This window comes from Cervus canadensis, chromosome 9, assembly GCF_019320065.1.
Source record: "Cervus canadensis isolate Bull #8, Minnesota chromosome 9, ASM1932006v1, whole genome shotgun sequence".
Taxonomy (NCBI): domain Eukaryota; kingdom Metazoa; phylum Chordata; class Mammalia; order Artiodactyla; family Cervidae; genus Cervus; species Cervus canadensis.
Window position 1 is genome coordinate 78038209 of NC_057394.1, and position 16028 is coordinate 78054236.

At 44.4% G+C, this 16028-nt stretch overlaps 1 long non-coding RNA gene across 1 annotated transcript in view; it reads left to right on the forward strand.

Annotated features, from left to right (window-relative positions):
* Positions 1-16028, forward strand: part of LOC122447116 — a 117807-nt gene that overhangs the window by 76793 nt on the left and 24986 nt on the right. The window contains exon 2 of the long non-coding RNA XR_006271136.1: positions 14389-14492. This is a non-coding gene — a long non-coding RNA (uncharacterized LOC122447116). The remainder of the gene's footprint in view (positions 1-14388; positions 14493-16028) is intronic.

Below are 16028 nucleotides of genomic sequence, written 5' to 3' on the forward strand. Positions count from 1 at the left end.
CTCCAGGGGGTATGCATTTGCCAGATTTTTTAATAAAAACTGGGGAGAAACAAATCCATAAAGCATTGTTTCCAAGGACCTTCCACATTGACACGGAAATATTTGTTATATAGAATTCTTTAAAACGGTAATTTATGCAGAGAAATTTTGCCTGTGCCTTCTTTTGATGATTACCTTAGTTTGCAAAATAATCCTACCAGTTGATTTTTGAGGTCCTCAAGCCACAGTGTAATCTATGGGTATATGCACTGTGTCTCTGGGTGCATCTCTGCTTTAAGTAATTCTTTTCAGGTTTTATAAAAACACTGCTTCTGGAATATAATGTGTTTTAAGCAATTTAATAAATATAAAATGAACATGACAAATATTCAAATTAAGATCTTTGTTAAAATTTTTTTTATGTTGATAAGAGAGAAATCCTGTTGACATTTTGACCTTGTGATAGTTATTTCAATTATTAATGTTTTCTCAATGAATATTTATTGAATATAATGTTAAATAATGTTTTGCTCAATAATTAAGGCATTTAAAAGAAGTATTCACTTTCTATTGCTGCATAATAAACATTTTCTCAGCGGCTTCAAACACACCCAGCTCATAGTTCTATAACAACACCCAACGTATCAACTCATAGTTCTATAGATCCAAAGTCTAGCTAGGCACAGCTGAGTTCTCTGCTCAGGGTTTCACAAAGCTGAAATCCAGGTATTGGCCAACGTGAGTGCTTGTCTGGAGGCTCTGAGATTTCACTTTCAGACTTATTCAGGTCATTGGCAAAATCCAGTTTCTTGAGGCTGGATGACAAAGGTCCTTTTTTCTTGCCGGTTGTTAGTAGGGTGTTGCTCTGTGGACCCCAAGGCTGGTTCCAGGTCTATGTGGCCCCCTCCACCTTCAAGCCAGTAAGGACATGTCCAGTCCTTCCTTGTGCTTTGAATCTCTGCCTCTTCTGCCTCTAGCCAGAGAAAACTCTCTGCTTTTTATGATTTGATAGGATTAAATCAGGCCCACCAGGTAAGCTTCCTTTGTTAAAGGCAGCAGCTGTTATCTGACATAACTCATCATGGTGGTAAACCCACATTCATGGATTCCACCCACATCTGCAGGGGAGAGGATCCCACAGAGATGAGAGTCACATGGAATTATCTTAGAATTCTACCTACACAAAGTATAAAGACATATTCCAGTTTTCCCCAAAGCTTAACAATTAGCCAGGAGCTAGATATACAAATATGAGCAGAATATAAACATTAAAATGACTGCTCCAATTAATGTCACAGCAGTTTATAGAAGTGTGACATCAGGACTTCCCTGGCAGTCCAGCGATTAAGACTTCACTCTCCCAATGCAAGGAGCTCAGTTTTGATCCCTGGTCCAAGAAGATCCTATATGCCTTGTGGTGAGATTTAAAAAAAAAAAAAAAGACATCAGTGGAATCAACTGGTTAGAAAAGTCACTTTGAGGGCTTCTCCCATGGCTCAGTGGTGCAGAATCCTCCTGCCAGTACAAGAGACATGAGTTCAGTCCCTTATCTGGGAAGATCCCACATGCCTTGGAGCAGCTAAGCCCATGCATCACAACTACTGAGCCTGTGCTCTGGAGCCTGGGAGCCACAGTTGCTGAGCCCACGGGCCACTATTACTGAAGGCCCAGCACCCTAGAGCCCGAGCTCCACAGTAAAGGAAGCCGCCGAGATGGGGGACCTGTGCACTGTGAGAGAGCAGCCGCCATTTGCCACAACTCGAGAAAGCCCGTAGGCAGCAGTGAAGACCCAGCACAACCAAAAATGAAACTAAGTAATAATAAAAAAATAATGAATAAATGAATAAAAGGTCACTTAGAGGTTTGTTTGTTTTTTAAATTGTACTAGCCCCTGAGGGGTACTAAGAGCAATGGCTAACATTTATTGAGTTATGAGCCCAAGTTCTGTGCTGTTTACCTGTACTATATTATTCCGTCTTTACAAAAATCCTGTAATTATTCCCATTTTACAGTTGAGGAAACAGAATTTAGAGAGGTGAACTCGCTGGCCAGAGACACCAGGACCAGTGTCAAGCCAGTGGACCCCACAGTATTCAGTGTAACAGATCTTTGTTAGCTGTGCCGGGTGCTTTGCTAGGTCCTTCTGAAACAAAGTGAAAGTGAAAGTCACTCATTCGTGTCTGACTCTGTGTGACCCCATGGACTATACAGTCCATGGAATTCTCCAGGCCAGAATACTGGAGAGGTAGCCTTTCCCTTCTCCAGGGGATCTTCCCAACCCAGGATCAAACCCAGGTCTCCCACATTGCAGGCGGATTCTTTACCAGCTGAGCCACAGGGGAAGCTCAGGAATACTGGAGTAGGTAACCTATCCCTTCTCCAGCAGATCTTTCTGACACAGGAAGCGAACCAGGGTCCCCTGCACTGCAGGCAAATTCTTTACCAACTGAGCTTCAGGGAAACCAAAAGTAAGATACAATCCCTGCCCTCAGGACTTCACAATAAGAGGGAGCAGAGAGGAAATAAATCATTGCCGTAGGGTAGGAAAGGGCTTTCCAGGCGGCTGAGTTAGTAAAAGAATCTGCCTGCAATACATGAAACCCCGGTTCGATTCTTAGGTTGAAAAGATTCCCTGGAGAAGAGAACGGCTCCCACTCCAGTGTTCTGGCCTGGAGAATTTCATGGACAGAATAGTCCATGGGGTCACAAAGAGTCGGACACAACTGAGCGACTTTCACTTTCACTTTGGAGTTATCCCGTATGTAGGGAATCTATTGACTCTTCTTCGTTTTAAAATTTCCTTATTTATTATTATCTTTTAAATATTTATTTATTTGGCCATGCCAGGCCTTAGTTGCATCATGTAGAATCTGGTTCCCTGACCAGGATCAAAACTGGGCCCCTGCATTGGGAGTGCTGAGTCTTAGCCATGGGACCACCAAAGAAGTCCCCATTGACTATTTTAAGCTGGAGAATAATATGGACAGAGTTGTACTCCCAAAAAAGATAACCTTAACATTCAAGTGGAAGATGAGAAGACCAAGAAGAGAGCAGGGATACCAGTTGTTCATAGAAGACCACATCACAGCCTAGATGAGTGATATCAAGGGCCTGGGATGAGAGGCAGAGCAGACAGCGTGAAGGCACAGTGGATGGAGGAGACCTGCTGACCGATGAGACCTAGAGCATGAACAAGAGGAGATTTTGAATGACTTCTGGGTCTGGTTCAGTTTGTTGGGATGATGTTACCACTGATTGCCATCGGGAGGGAGGGAAAATTCAGTATTGTCCAAATCAGGGTTGAATTGTCTGTATTACATCCACATATGGAGAGACATCCAAACACATGCGCAGACCTAGCGATGTTGTGATGGACACATGTGTGATGTACCCCTGGGGCGACTCCCTCAGCAGATGATTCTAGGGAATTCGGAGTAAAACCAGGAAGGAACAATGAAAGAGATCCTCTGTAGAGCAAATGACAAATGCCTAGAGAGCCAACAGGTGGGGTAGCTAGAGAGAAAATGGAATCCAGATGAAGACAGTGTCATATTTGGCCATGTGGTTTTCCAGTGGTGCACTCAGCACGGAGCAAAGAGGGGACTGTGCCCACAAGGGGAGCAGAGTGACCACCACAAGGCCTTCCCAGGGCACATTTACCTTGGTGACTTCCATGTGATCCCGACGTGCTTCCTCAGCCTCAGAAATCTGCTTTATGTTGCTCACTGTTGTTGTTGTTTAGTCGCTAAGTTGTGTCCGACTCTTTGTGACCCCATGGACTGTAGCCCACCAGGCTTCTCTGTCCATGGGATTCTCCAGGCAGGAATACTGGAGTGGGTTGCCATTCTCTTCTTCAGGGGTTCTTCCCCACCCAGGGACTGAACCTGCATATCTTGTGTCTCCTACATTGGCAAGTGGATTCTTTACCACTGAGCCACCATGAAAGCTCAAATAAATATTATTATTATTTTTAAAAAGTGGCTGCTGCTCAACAAGCAGGAGCAAACAGTAAGCCTGATTTAGAAACAGAGTGTGATCAGAGGTACGAGCAAGGGGGCCTGGGGAGCAAAAAGCAGACAACATCCACCCGCTCAGCCCACCAGAATGATCTCCTGCGTCCACATGCAAAACCCAACAAGTTTGAGGTTTGCAAAAAACAGCAAAATTCCGTAAAGCAATTATCTTTCAATTAAAAAAAAAAAAGAAAGCAATGATTCCAGCACAATGAACAGCCTGTCAGAGTCTGGCACTCCCACCCTGGTTCACTGTGTACATTTAACAAAGTAAAGAGTGAGCAACTTCCTTAAAATTCCAACCTGTAGGCTCATCTAGACTCTTTTCCTTTCTTGGATCTCTTAGGAAGAAATGTTCCTGATAGAGGCAGGGAGTTTTGAAGATTAAAGAATAGAATGCTGAGAGAAACTCTGGATAGTGGGAAGGAGGGAAGGGTGTGGAGGAGAACAACTCTCTGCATCAACAAGCATTTATTAAGCACTTCCTTAGGGCTTCCCAGGTGGCGCTAGTGCTGAAGAACCCTGGGTTGGGAAGATCCCCTGGAGGAGGAAATGGCAACCAACCCACTGCAGTATCCTTGCCTGGAGAATCCCATGGACAGAGGAGCTTGGTGGGCTATAGTCCACGGGATTGCAGAGTTGGACACAACTGAAGTGACAGAGCAGTTAGCACGTGTGCCTGAGGTTGTGTGAGGAGTAGAGGCTACAAAAGCTATGGAATGAGGAGCCAGATTTTACTGTAAGAAATAACCAGAAGCAAGTAACATAGAAGAGTGTATGGCTGAGCTGCTAAGCCCGTGTGTAGAGATCAGCAGTATTTAGGTTACAGACTGAGCAGTGGGCCTGTGGAAGCCGCAGCAAAGAAAACAACGGGGTCAGGAGGGCAGAAAAAGCTTAGCTTGAAAGGAATAGGCAAACTGGAGCCAGTAAGTTTAGTAACAGCTTCCAGAAGGATTTATCCTTCCCCACCCCCACCCCCCAGAGGTTTATTCTTTGCAAAACACTTTCATGTGTATTATCTCATTTTCGCCCTGACACAATCCAGCAGGGGAGGCAAGGTGGGGATTCTAAAAGGGGAAAGAATTTGAGAGAGATTTATGATGTAAAAATGGCAGGATTTGATGACCAATTAATCTTCTGGTTGAGGGTGAGGGAAGAGCCATGATGACCCACCCTCCCCGCTCACTCATTCACTCACAGAAGCGTGCAGACAACAAATCCTCCTTGGGGATTGGTGGTGCGCCCCGTCCAGGCACTGATGCTGGGTTTCCAGCTTCCTACTGGGGCTGCCACATAGATTCTGGTGCCTCAGCCTACGTAAGAAGAGCGCCCGATGCTGGTTGTGAATTCAGGTTGCCTGTGGATACCTGGGTGCAACTGACAAGTAGGCAATTTTGCAGAGAAGTTTGGCTCTTTTGGGGGAAAGGCCTTGGATATGAAACCCATTTGGAATCATTAGCTATATGTTATAGGTTAATAATTAGCTGCTGCTGCTGCTGCTAAGTCGCTTCAGTCGTGTCCAACTCTGTGCGATCCCGTAGACGGCAGCCCACCAGGCTCCCCTGTCCCTGGGATTCTCCAGGCAAGAACACTGGAGTGGGTTGCCATTTCCTTCTCTAATGCATGAAAGTGAAAAGTGAAAGTGAAGTCGCTCAGTCGTGTCCGACTCTGTGCGACCCCACGGACCACAGCCTACCAGGCTCCTCCGTCCATGGGATTTTCCAGGCAAGAGTACTGGAGTGGGGTGCCATTGCCTTCTCCTAATAATTGGCTATAGGTTAACAATTATTATTATAGGTGAGAGTTAAAACTGAGAGCAGATTAGTTGACCGGAGAGACCTTGGTTAAGACATTTAGCAACGATGAGCTTCCGTTTCTATGGGAAATGAGGAAGAGCGTGTCTACCGCGCAGTCTTATAGATCAAATGAACGTGGAGACAGCAAAGCATTACATAAACTGAAAATATTATTGGGACTTGCCTGGTAGTCCAGCGGTTAGGACTCGGCACTCTCATCTAAGAGGTCAATCCCTGGCTGGGGAGCTAAGATCCCGCAAGCTGAGAGGTGTGTGGCCAAAAACAAAAAGAATGTATTATTACTGATGTCTCATTACTCTAGCATCAGCATCTTCTCTAACAAATTCTTCAGAGAAGACCAGACTTTTGCACTAATATTCCTCTATTATCTCATCATCATCACACACACATACCCCCCACCCCAGGCAGAGGTCAAGAGCTAAATAAGAATAGGTCTTGATATCTGGGACTTTGAATAGAAACTAAGAATATTAGACTAATTCATAAGTGTATCTTAGGTATGAAAAGCGCATCTGATCAGGAACCGAGAAGCAGGAAGATAATGCAGAGCAGAATGGTTGTGCTGCTGCTCAGCCTGATTTCTGAAAAACAAAACTAATGAATCATTCATGGGCAAAAAATACTTTCAGATATTCTGACCGTTGAAAAGTGAGGGGGAAAAAAAAAAAAAAAAAAAGTGAGGGGGAGGGGAAATTTAGAGAAATTTGAGAGGAAAATTCAAGTTCTGACCCCTGATCGTTAAAATGAAAGATCGAGGGGAAGTCAGGATCCCTTTAGAAAATATTCAGAGCAAAATTGGAGGAGCACTGTTAGCACTCCTAAAATTTAGGAGCACTGTTTTGACTGAGTACAAGGATGTAATAGGTGTCAAAGAGGTTCTTTTTTTTTTTTAAAGAAAAAATACCTTTTGGTCATTTGCAGCTCCTTGAGACTATGGATTAAAAACAACTTTCACAGATTAACCTTTATTTTTGTGGATGACGTTAGTATAACTAATTCCATGGGTTAGGAGCTGACTGGGAATAGGAAGGGGACACATTTAGATTCAATTTAAAATTTTTCGTACTGTAGGATATGGGAACAGTGGCTCAGTGCCACATCCAATGAGTCATTGAGTTTTCTGGCTCATGTTAGTTGTTGTGTAGGTACATCCACCGTGCCGATACCCCCATGTCTCAGAGGTTAAACAAGGGGAGAAAGATGGATCACCTTCTGCTAGAAATTTGCTTAATCTACTCTTTGCAAAGCAAGGTGGGGTTGTTTCCTGAAATTTTAATTCTTAAAGCCTCAAAAATTCAAACTGCAATAGTAGTCTTCCCCAGTCCACAGTCACTGGTATGAAGAGTCAATTTGTGTTTCTGCAATGACAGAAACTGAAGGAATCAGCGCCTTTTTCCCCCTTTCAGTCATTTATCAAACGTTTATTGAGGCCTCTGGATGTGCCAGACTTTGTGCTCACGACTAGGGAGAGGGCATAGATGAAGAAATAGTCTTTGTTCCCAGGAATCTTCCAGTCCAGTGGTGACACCAGGGTCAGGGCCAGAGCACGCTTCCCACAGGTGGCGACATTGCACCTGAGTTTTCCAGGGTCAGCAGCAAGTGGCCAGTGGGGTTAAGAGTTGATATCTCAGGCAATGGAGAGAACTGCAAGAGAGAACTCAGCAGGCACTAAGAGAAGTTCATGTTGTAGTGGGAGGTGGCGCCCGTCTGAGCCCTGCTTGAGCGCCGCTGAGGCCAGGACGGCATCGTACATCCTGCTGAAGAATCTGGAGTTCTTCGGTGAATGTGACTGGAAGTCTCCTGAAGAACAGGAAGTAGGCAGGCACTCTGACCCCTCACCTTTGGGGAATGGCCTCTGTATAGATGGAACTACCCCAAGAAATCAAACCAGTCAATCCTAAGGGAAATCAATGCTGGATATTCATTGGAAAAACTGATACTGAAGCTCCAATACTTTGGCCACCTGATATGAAGAGCCAACTCATTTGAAAAGATCCTGATGCTGAGAAAGATTGAAGGCAGGAGGAAAAGGAGATGACAGAGGATGAGATGGTTGGATGGCGTCACCGATTCGATGGATATGAGTTTGAGTAAACTCCAGGAGACAGTGAAGGACAGGGAGCCTGGCATGCTGCAGTCCATGGGGTCGCAAAGAGTCGGACACAACTGAGCAGCTGAACAACCACACCAAGAGCAGGGATGGATTTGCTCATCTGTGAGTCCCCCTTGTCTTCCTGCAAACACTTCTGAGCATCTTCTGAGTGAGCACCGAGAGCCAGGGCTGCAGGATAAAGACCTGGCCTTTGGCCTCAGGCCTCAGCCCCATTGGGAGAGAAATGCACCCCCACACTGCACCCAGTGGGGGGTACACTTGGCACCCAGAGAGGGTGCACACGGATGCTGCCCGGTCCATCCACACAGGGAGGTGTGAACGGGGCAATTCCAGAAGGTTTCCTGAAGATGGTGAGGCTTTGGACAAGTGCGAGCCGGGGAAGCAGTTGAGTGTGGAGGGCGGGAGGAGGACAGCTGGAATGAGAGTGGATGGATGGGTGGCCCTTGGCGGGCCCGCAGAAGACGTGCCTGTTGAGAGGCAGAATGGCCCCTGGGCGAGCCTGGAGGATGTGGCAGGAGGGCGAAGGGTAAAAGGAGACACGCTGACCAGGAGCCAAAATGACTCAACCTCCTGCCAGATGAGAGGAAAGGAGTCAGGGTGGATGAGCCGGCAGGTTGGTGGAAGGAGGGGTGGGGACACACAGGGTTTCATGAAAGGTTGGTTCGGTCAGTCGGCTCCTAGTACTGTGTGTCCTGCAGGACACTTGGGTGGTTCTGGGAACGCAGCTGACCTGTCCTCAGGCAGTGCTGGCTTCCTCTCCTTCTAAAGCCCTCCACGATGAGCAGTGTGTGCTTTTCAGTCCAGAGGCCAGAGTGGAAGTCAGCAGACCTTGGGCTTCCCTGGTGGCTCAGCTGGTGAAGAATCCGCCTGCCAGTGCAGGAGACACGTGTTCAATCCCTGGTCCAGGAAGACCCCACATGCCTCAGAGCAACTGAGTCTGAGAGCCACAACTATCAAGTTCTGCGCTCCAGAGCCTGGGAGCTGCAACTACTGAAGCCCATGCGCCCTGGAGCCTGTGCTCTGCAAGAGAACTCACTGCAATGAGAAGCCCGTGCACCACAACTCGAGAGTAGCCCCTGCTCTCCACAACTAGAGAAAACCCTCGCATCAACGAAGACCCAGCATAGCCAAAAATAAAATAAATAAATAATTTAAAAAAGGAAAGTCAGCAGATCTTCGAGGCTCTGCCTTTCAAAGGCCCCACTCCAGCTCCTGGAGGCCCCACGCCCCCACCTGGGAAGGCGCCGGGGAAGGGCCTGGCTCCATCTCCTTCTGATCTTTTCCTGATTCAGAGCTCTTTCTCCCTCTCTCCCTTTGGGACAGTTGGGTATTTCTATGGGGACTTTTCTTCTCTCCTCAAATCAGTCCCCTTGTCCTCAGGTTACTGCCTAGAGTAGACGGGAGTGAAGAGAAAGGTAGGATTGAAAAGCAGGCTTGACTGTAAAATGACAGGGACTTCCCTGGTGGTCCAGTGGTTAGGACTCCATGCTTTCACTGCCTGGGGGCACAGGTTTGATCCCTGGTTGGGGATCTGAGATCCTGCATGCCATGTGATGTGCAGCCTTTTTTTTTTTTTTAAAAAAAGCAAACAACCAAATCCAAAACAGACTATGAAATGATTGTGCTCACTGAGGGAATTACAGATGAAATGATGGCTTGAAAATAATCCAATAAACAGAGTGCAGATGAAAACAGGATCAGCCGTGTGTTAGTTAAAGCTGGACAGTGGATACACTATGTTTTATTACACTCTCCTTGCTCTTTTTGCATGGTTGCAACTTTCCATAATAAAAGTTGAGTTATACTAAATATAATAAAATACTTGGTACTTGGAAATATTGTGAATTTACAGCAATACTTCATTTTTGCCAGTTCATGTGAATAAGCTTATATTATTTACCAATGTAAAAAAAAAATGCAGGAACTCTCTTAAGAGAACATTGCTGGTTTGTATCTCTCCTTTGGGCTTCCCTAGTGGCTCAGAGGTTAAAGCATCTGCCTGCAGTGTGGGAGACCTGGGTTCGATCCCTGGGTCAGGAAGATCCCCTGGAGAAGGAAATGGCAACCCACTCCAGTATTCTTGCCTAGAGAATCCCATGGACGGAGGAGCCTGGTGGGCTATAGTCCATGGGGTCTCCAAGAGTCAGACACGACTGAGTGACTTAACTTCCCTCTCTCACTGTAAGCTCTGGCCCTTGACTCTGTGTTGAGCTGCTATTTTCCCTCCTTGGTTTTAATCAGAATTCAATCCTTCTGTTTGTGCATACTTGCAAAAGGGCATCTTCCTTTATCTCTGTTGTGTTTTGAAAGGCTTACCCTGATAGTAAGGAAGTTGCCTGTAAACCTAACCCAGACCTTCCCCTGGACTTAGCTCTTCTTTCCACCCAGGTCTAACTTTGATGTGATAGGGCGTTGCTGGTTGTCATACTTGTTTTTAAATTACTCCCTTGGGTGTCTCTAAAATCCATTTTTTGTCCAGCTTTCTCATAGGTCTCTGATGTTTTTAAAAGGGAAGTTCTCCAGCATGACAAGATACTTCAATAGTAAGCACAAACCCAAGATAGAAGAGATTATTTTCAGCAGTGACCACAATGTGATTGAGAAACTCAAAGACAAGTAACTTTATGAGTCAAAAAGATAAGGAGCCCCCTGGAAATGGCAGCAGATGTTTTGGGTGGAGCCTGCGTCCCGGCTGGAGGCGGAGTCATTCACATCCAGCCTCCAAAGCAGCCCCTCCAGGCCTCCCTGCTCCCTTCCATCTTCAGCAACTCTGCATTTTCTTCAGGATAAAACCCAGTTTCTTCAGTTCAGTTCGGTTGCTCAGTCATGTCTGATTCTGTGCAACCCCATGGACTGCAGCGCACCAGGCCTCCCTGTCTATCACCGACTCCCGGAGTTTACTCAAACTCATGCCTATCGAGTCGGTGATGCCATCTAACCATCTCATCCTCTATCGTCCCCTTCTCCTCCTCCTTTCAGTCTTTCCCAACATCAGGGTCTTTTCAAATGAGTCAGTTCTTCCCATCAGGTGGCCAAAGTATTGGAGTTTCAGCTTCAGCATCAGTCCTTCCAATGAATATTCAGGACTGATCTCCTTTAGGATGGACTGGTTGGATATCCTTGCAGTCCAAGGGACTCTCAAGAGTCTTCTCCAACCCCATAGTTCAAAAACATCAATTCTTTAGCGCTCAGCTTTCTTTATAGTCCAACTCTCACATGCATATATGACTACTGGAAAAACCATAGCTTTGACTAGATGGACCTTTGTTGGCAAAGTAATGTCTCTGCTTTTTAATATGCTGTCTAGGTTGATCATAACTTTTCTTCCAAGGAGCAAGCATTTTTTAATTTCATGGCTGCAGTCACCATCTGCAGTGATTTTGGAGCCCCCCAAAATAAAGTCTGTCACTGTTTCCATTGGTTCCTCATCTATTTGCCATGAAGGGATGGGACCAGATGCCATGATCTTAGTTTTCTGAATTTTGAGTTTTAAGCCAACTTTTTCACTCTCTGCTTTTTCACTTTCATCCGACCCACCTCTCACTCTTATCTCAAGGCTTCCTTACTGCCTCAGTCATTCTGATTTCTCCATTGGTGGCTCCCACAGCATCAGTCTCCAGAGCACCTCAACTGTCGTTTTCCCTCCTACAAGCTCCCTGGGCTCAGCTTCTTTAGCTTCACAGTACCTGTGCATCATACCTGGGGGGGCTCCCCAAGAAAGCCTGAGTCATCCGTCACCCTGCAGAATGGTAGCAGCTCGAGATGTTGACTAAGTCGTATCTGACCCTTTGCAACCCCATGGACTGTAGCCCACCAGGCTCCTCTGTACACAGGATTCTCCAGGCAAGAATACTGCAGTGGATTGCTATTTCTTTTTCCAGGGGATCATCCCGACGCAGGGATTGAACCTGTATCTCCCACATTGCAGGCAGATTCTTTACCACTGAGCCACCAGGCAGCTAATTAAGCAAACCCTTAGACTGGTTATAGAAAGGTTACTTTTCTAATTGTGGAGGAACAGTCTCCCCAACAGAGCACAGAATATAATAGTTATTTTTAAAATTTTATTTTGTTTGTTCTTATTGTGTGCTCACTAGGAGCCCTTTAAAGAGGAAATAGCAACCCACTCCAGTATTCCTGCCTGGAAAACCCCATGGACAGAGGAGCCTGGCAGGCTACAGTCCATGGGGTCACAAAAGAGTCAGACAGGACTTAGCAGCTGAGCCCTAGGAACCAGCCCCTCTGCTAAACCCTTTTCCTGCTTTATCTCACTTTTATCCTAAACCACTCCCTGTCCTACACTAACCATCTCCCTCCCCTACATTCCATCAAATCAGTTAAGAGTATGGACTCTGAATCCAGTCTGTCTGGATGTGAAGCCCTAGGCAGCCTCTTTTCAGCTTGCTTAGTGGAGAGATGATCTCTTGTGCCTTAGTCTCCACATCTGTAAAGTGGGTATCATAACAGTACCTACTTCATGGAATTGTGAGGACTTAAAGAGTGTGTGTGTGTTAGCTATTAATGTTGTTATTACTTGAGGATACTCAAAATAGCCAGCTTTCTGTGTGTTTTACATTATTTTCTATACCTTTTTTTTTCCAGTTCATTTTTGGACTCTCAAGACATTCTGTGTATTGACTAACTTCTCTCCATCTGTTGAAATCATAGGATTTCCATTCTCAGTTATATCTAATTGCCATTGTCAGCAACCTTTTTCTAAGAAATCTGACAAGGGAGATGGAGAGAGGACACATTCCTCTCTTTGCAGAAAATAATCGCAAAATTTGTCTATGCCGATATTGAGAGAACACGTTCAAGGTTTAGTCCTAAGTGAAAAATTGTTGCTGTTCAGTTTCTAAGTCGTGTCTGACTCTTTGCAGCCCCATGGACTGCAGCACGCCAGACTTCCCTGTCCTTCATCATCTCTTGGAGCTTGCTCAAACTCATGTCCATTGAGTCGGTGATGCCATCCAGCCATCTCATCCTCTGTTGCTCTCTTCTCCTCCTGCCCTCAGTATTTCCCAGCATCAGGGTCTTTTCCAGTGAGTCATCTCTTCCCACCAGGTGGCCAATGTATTGGAGCTTCAACTTCAGCATCAATCCTTCCGATGAATATTCAGGGTTGATTTCCTTTAGGATTGACTGGCTTGATCTCCTTGCTCATATACATTTATACCTGTATGACACCGTAATCTAGGTAAGTGGATTTTAAAATAAATTATAATACAATTCATGTATTTATAATTTTAAAATCCACTTACCTAGATTATTGATAATGGTTCCACAAAACTACAAATATACTCAAAATCATTGAATTGTACACTTTACACAAGTGGTCTTTTTGTTTGTTTTTGCTGCACCGCATAGCTTGCTAGCTCTTAGGGATCTTAGTTCCCCAAGCAGGAATCAAACCCTGAAAGCAGCAAGTCCTAACTCCTGGAGCACCAGGGAATTCCCACTGTGTGTATACATATATACAGTAAAGCTGTTCTACCACCTAAGATATTCTATGTAAATAAAAAGTCTGGAGAAAGTACTGTTAGTAGTAGTTATTGCAGAAGAAGAACTGAGATGGAGCGGGCCTCCAGGAGGACAACTTTGATTTTTTTAATCCTATGAGCTTATGTATCTGAATGTTTTCTAATGAAGATATGTTTATGTATTATTATATATTTTTGGACTGGGTTGTTCACTGCTATAACTCTGTCACCTTGAGCAGTACCTGCATATAGCAGAGGTTCAATAAATATTTGTTGAATGACTGGATAAATAAGTTACATTTCAAATGTATAAAAAACAATGTATACAATAACTTGATAGGTTTGCTCTTGCAAACGTGCTAATTTTAAAAATCCATTTCCAAGATACATTTATGAAATTGATGCTTTTCAGTAGTTGAAGAATTACTCTTGGAATACTTTGAATGGGACCTGGGTTAAAAAACTGGGGCTCCGAATTTGGGTTTTGGCTGCAGAAATTGACTATGAAAGGAGTTTCCACAGTGTATCTTTTAATCAATCTTTTATAAAGCAGGTACAATAATTTATCTTTCTTATCCAGTGTAAGAAAATAGATGCTGTAACTGAGGAACTATTTAAATTCTGATTTTATTTGTATTTATATTGCCTTTAAATTACCTGATTAAAGTTTTTTTAAACAATAGTGGAAATAAGTCTATTGGTAGTTTTCAATCTAGGTTAAAATCTGTATATGAACTTCCCTCTTCCTGATAAACTTGTTTTATGTATATTCAGGTAAATACTTGTTGACAGATAAAACGCTAGAATAATATTGTCTATATTAGTGTTTAAACATAGTTACTAATCATATTGTGATTATTTACAATATTAACTTTTTTTTGCTGTTTGCTGAAAAGGAAGTTATTTGCTATTTTTATGTATTACATTTAGAAATACATGAAATAATAATATTGTGATTTTAATCTTATCTTTCCCCTAACTTAAAGGTTCCTAAACCTATGGAGGCCACAAACCCTTTAAGGAGCTGATGAAAGTGATGAACCTTTGCACTAGAAAAATGTACACATTCGAAGAGGATTTCAAGCCTCAGGTTAATAACTCTAAGTCATTAAAACGCATGGAGATTTTCATAGATATTTTCACATCCATATGTTTAACTTAAAACCATGTAATTTGACCAAGGCTTTTGACAAAGCTTTTGTACTGATGGAGACTTTCATGTTTATCCTGTGGCTCTTTAAGCCATCAAATTCCTTTATTAGAGTATCATTCTTGCTTCTCAAGGTATAAGGTACTCAGGTGATGCTAGCATGATTGGCACATGGCCTGTAGGTTCACATTAACCAAACCCCAGTGGCTTGGGGCAGAATTCTGAGTTCTTCGGATAAACTCACTACAGAATTATTTAAAGGTGATATAACTAAAGGATTGGGCATCCCTAGTGGCACAGTGGTAAAGAATCCACCTGCCAATGCAAGAGACCCAGCTCGATTCCTGGGTCGGGAAGATCCCCTGGAGAAGGAAATGGCTACCCACTCCAGTGTTCTTGCCTGGGAAGTCCTATGGACAGAGGAGCCTGGCAGGCTGTAGTCCATGGGATCACATGGACTGAGCAACTGAACAAGAACTAAAGGACTGACTTCTCAAAATTCCATTCCACTGAGAAGTTCAAGATTAGCAATGATGGCTTTTAAAGAAGAGGGAGTCTCCAATTAATTAAAGCTGATTTCTCTACTTAGTGCCTCTGTGAGGGCAAGAGAAGGGAATTGTGGTTTCTGAGTGTGGTTTGGGGGATGCTCCTTGTAATGGAAAGGTCAGTCCCAGGACAGACCGTGAGGCTGCGTGAAAGACAGCGATACTGAGAGAAACTCAGTGTGAAACAAGAAAAGAGAACGGGAGAAGATACTGAATTAAGGATTGAGGATGGGTGAGAGCTGCAATTCTTGCTCACAAGAGACCTCCTGGTGAAGAGCCACCCAGAGTGGAGATCAGAAACTCGATGGGCCCCTCTCAGACCTAAGCACCTGCCATTCAGTTATAATTAGTGGGAAGAGGTTGGGGTGATTTTTGGCCCCAAGTTCAGGGCAAAGAATTTGCTGGTTTCCTACACTAAGAAATTGTCCCTAAGGGGATAGAGTGAGCAGTGACAGTCTCACAGAGGAAACCGCACCAGCAACCTCCACAGTTCCCCCAACAGGTACCACTCCCCTCCAGTCTGTCCCACCCCTGCTGGATCCCAGTACTATAAGGAACACTACGATGATGCGTGCTCAGTCCTGTCCAACTCTTTGTCACCCCAGGGACTGTAGCCCTCCAGGCTCCTCTGTCCATGGGATTCTCCAGGAAGAATACTGGAGTGGGTTGCCATTTCCTCCTCCAGAAGATCTTCCTGACCCAAAGATTACACCCATGTCTCCTGCATTGGCAGGCAGATTCGTTACCACTGAGCCACCTGGGAAGCCCCAAGGAGCAGTATACAAGAAGATAAATTCCCAATGAAGATGATTAAATCTGTTCAACTTAAAAGTCATTATTGACCTTAGGAGGATATAATTTTTCAGATTAATAAAAACAGCATTAAGAGGTGAATCCAAGGAAGGAAAAAATGTTGAATAATCATTTGAGG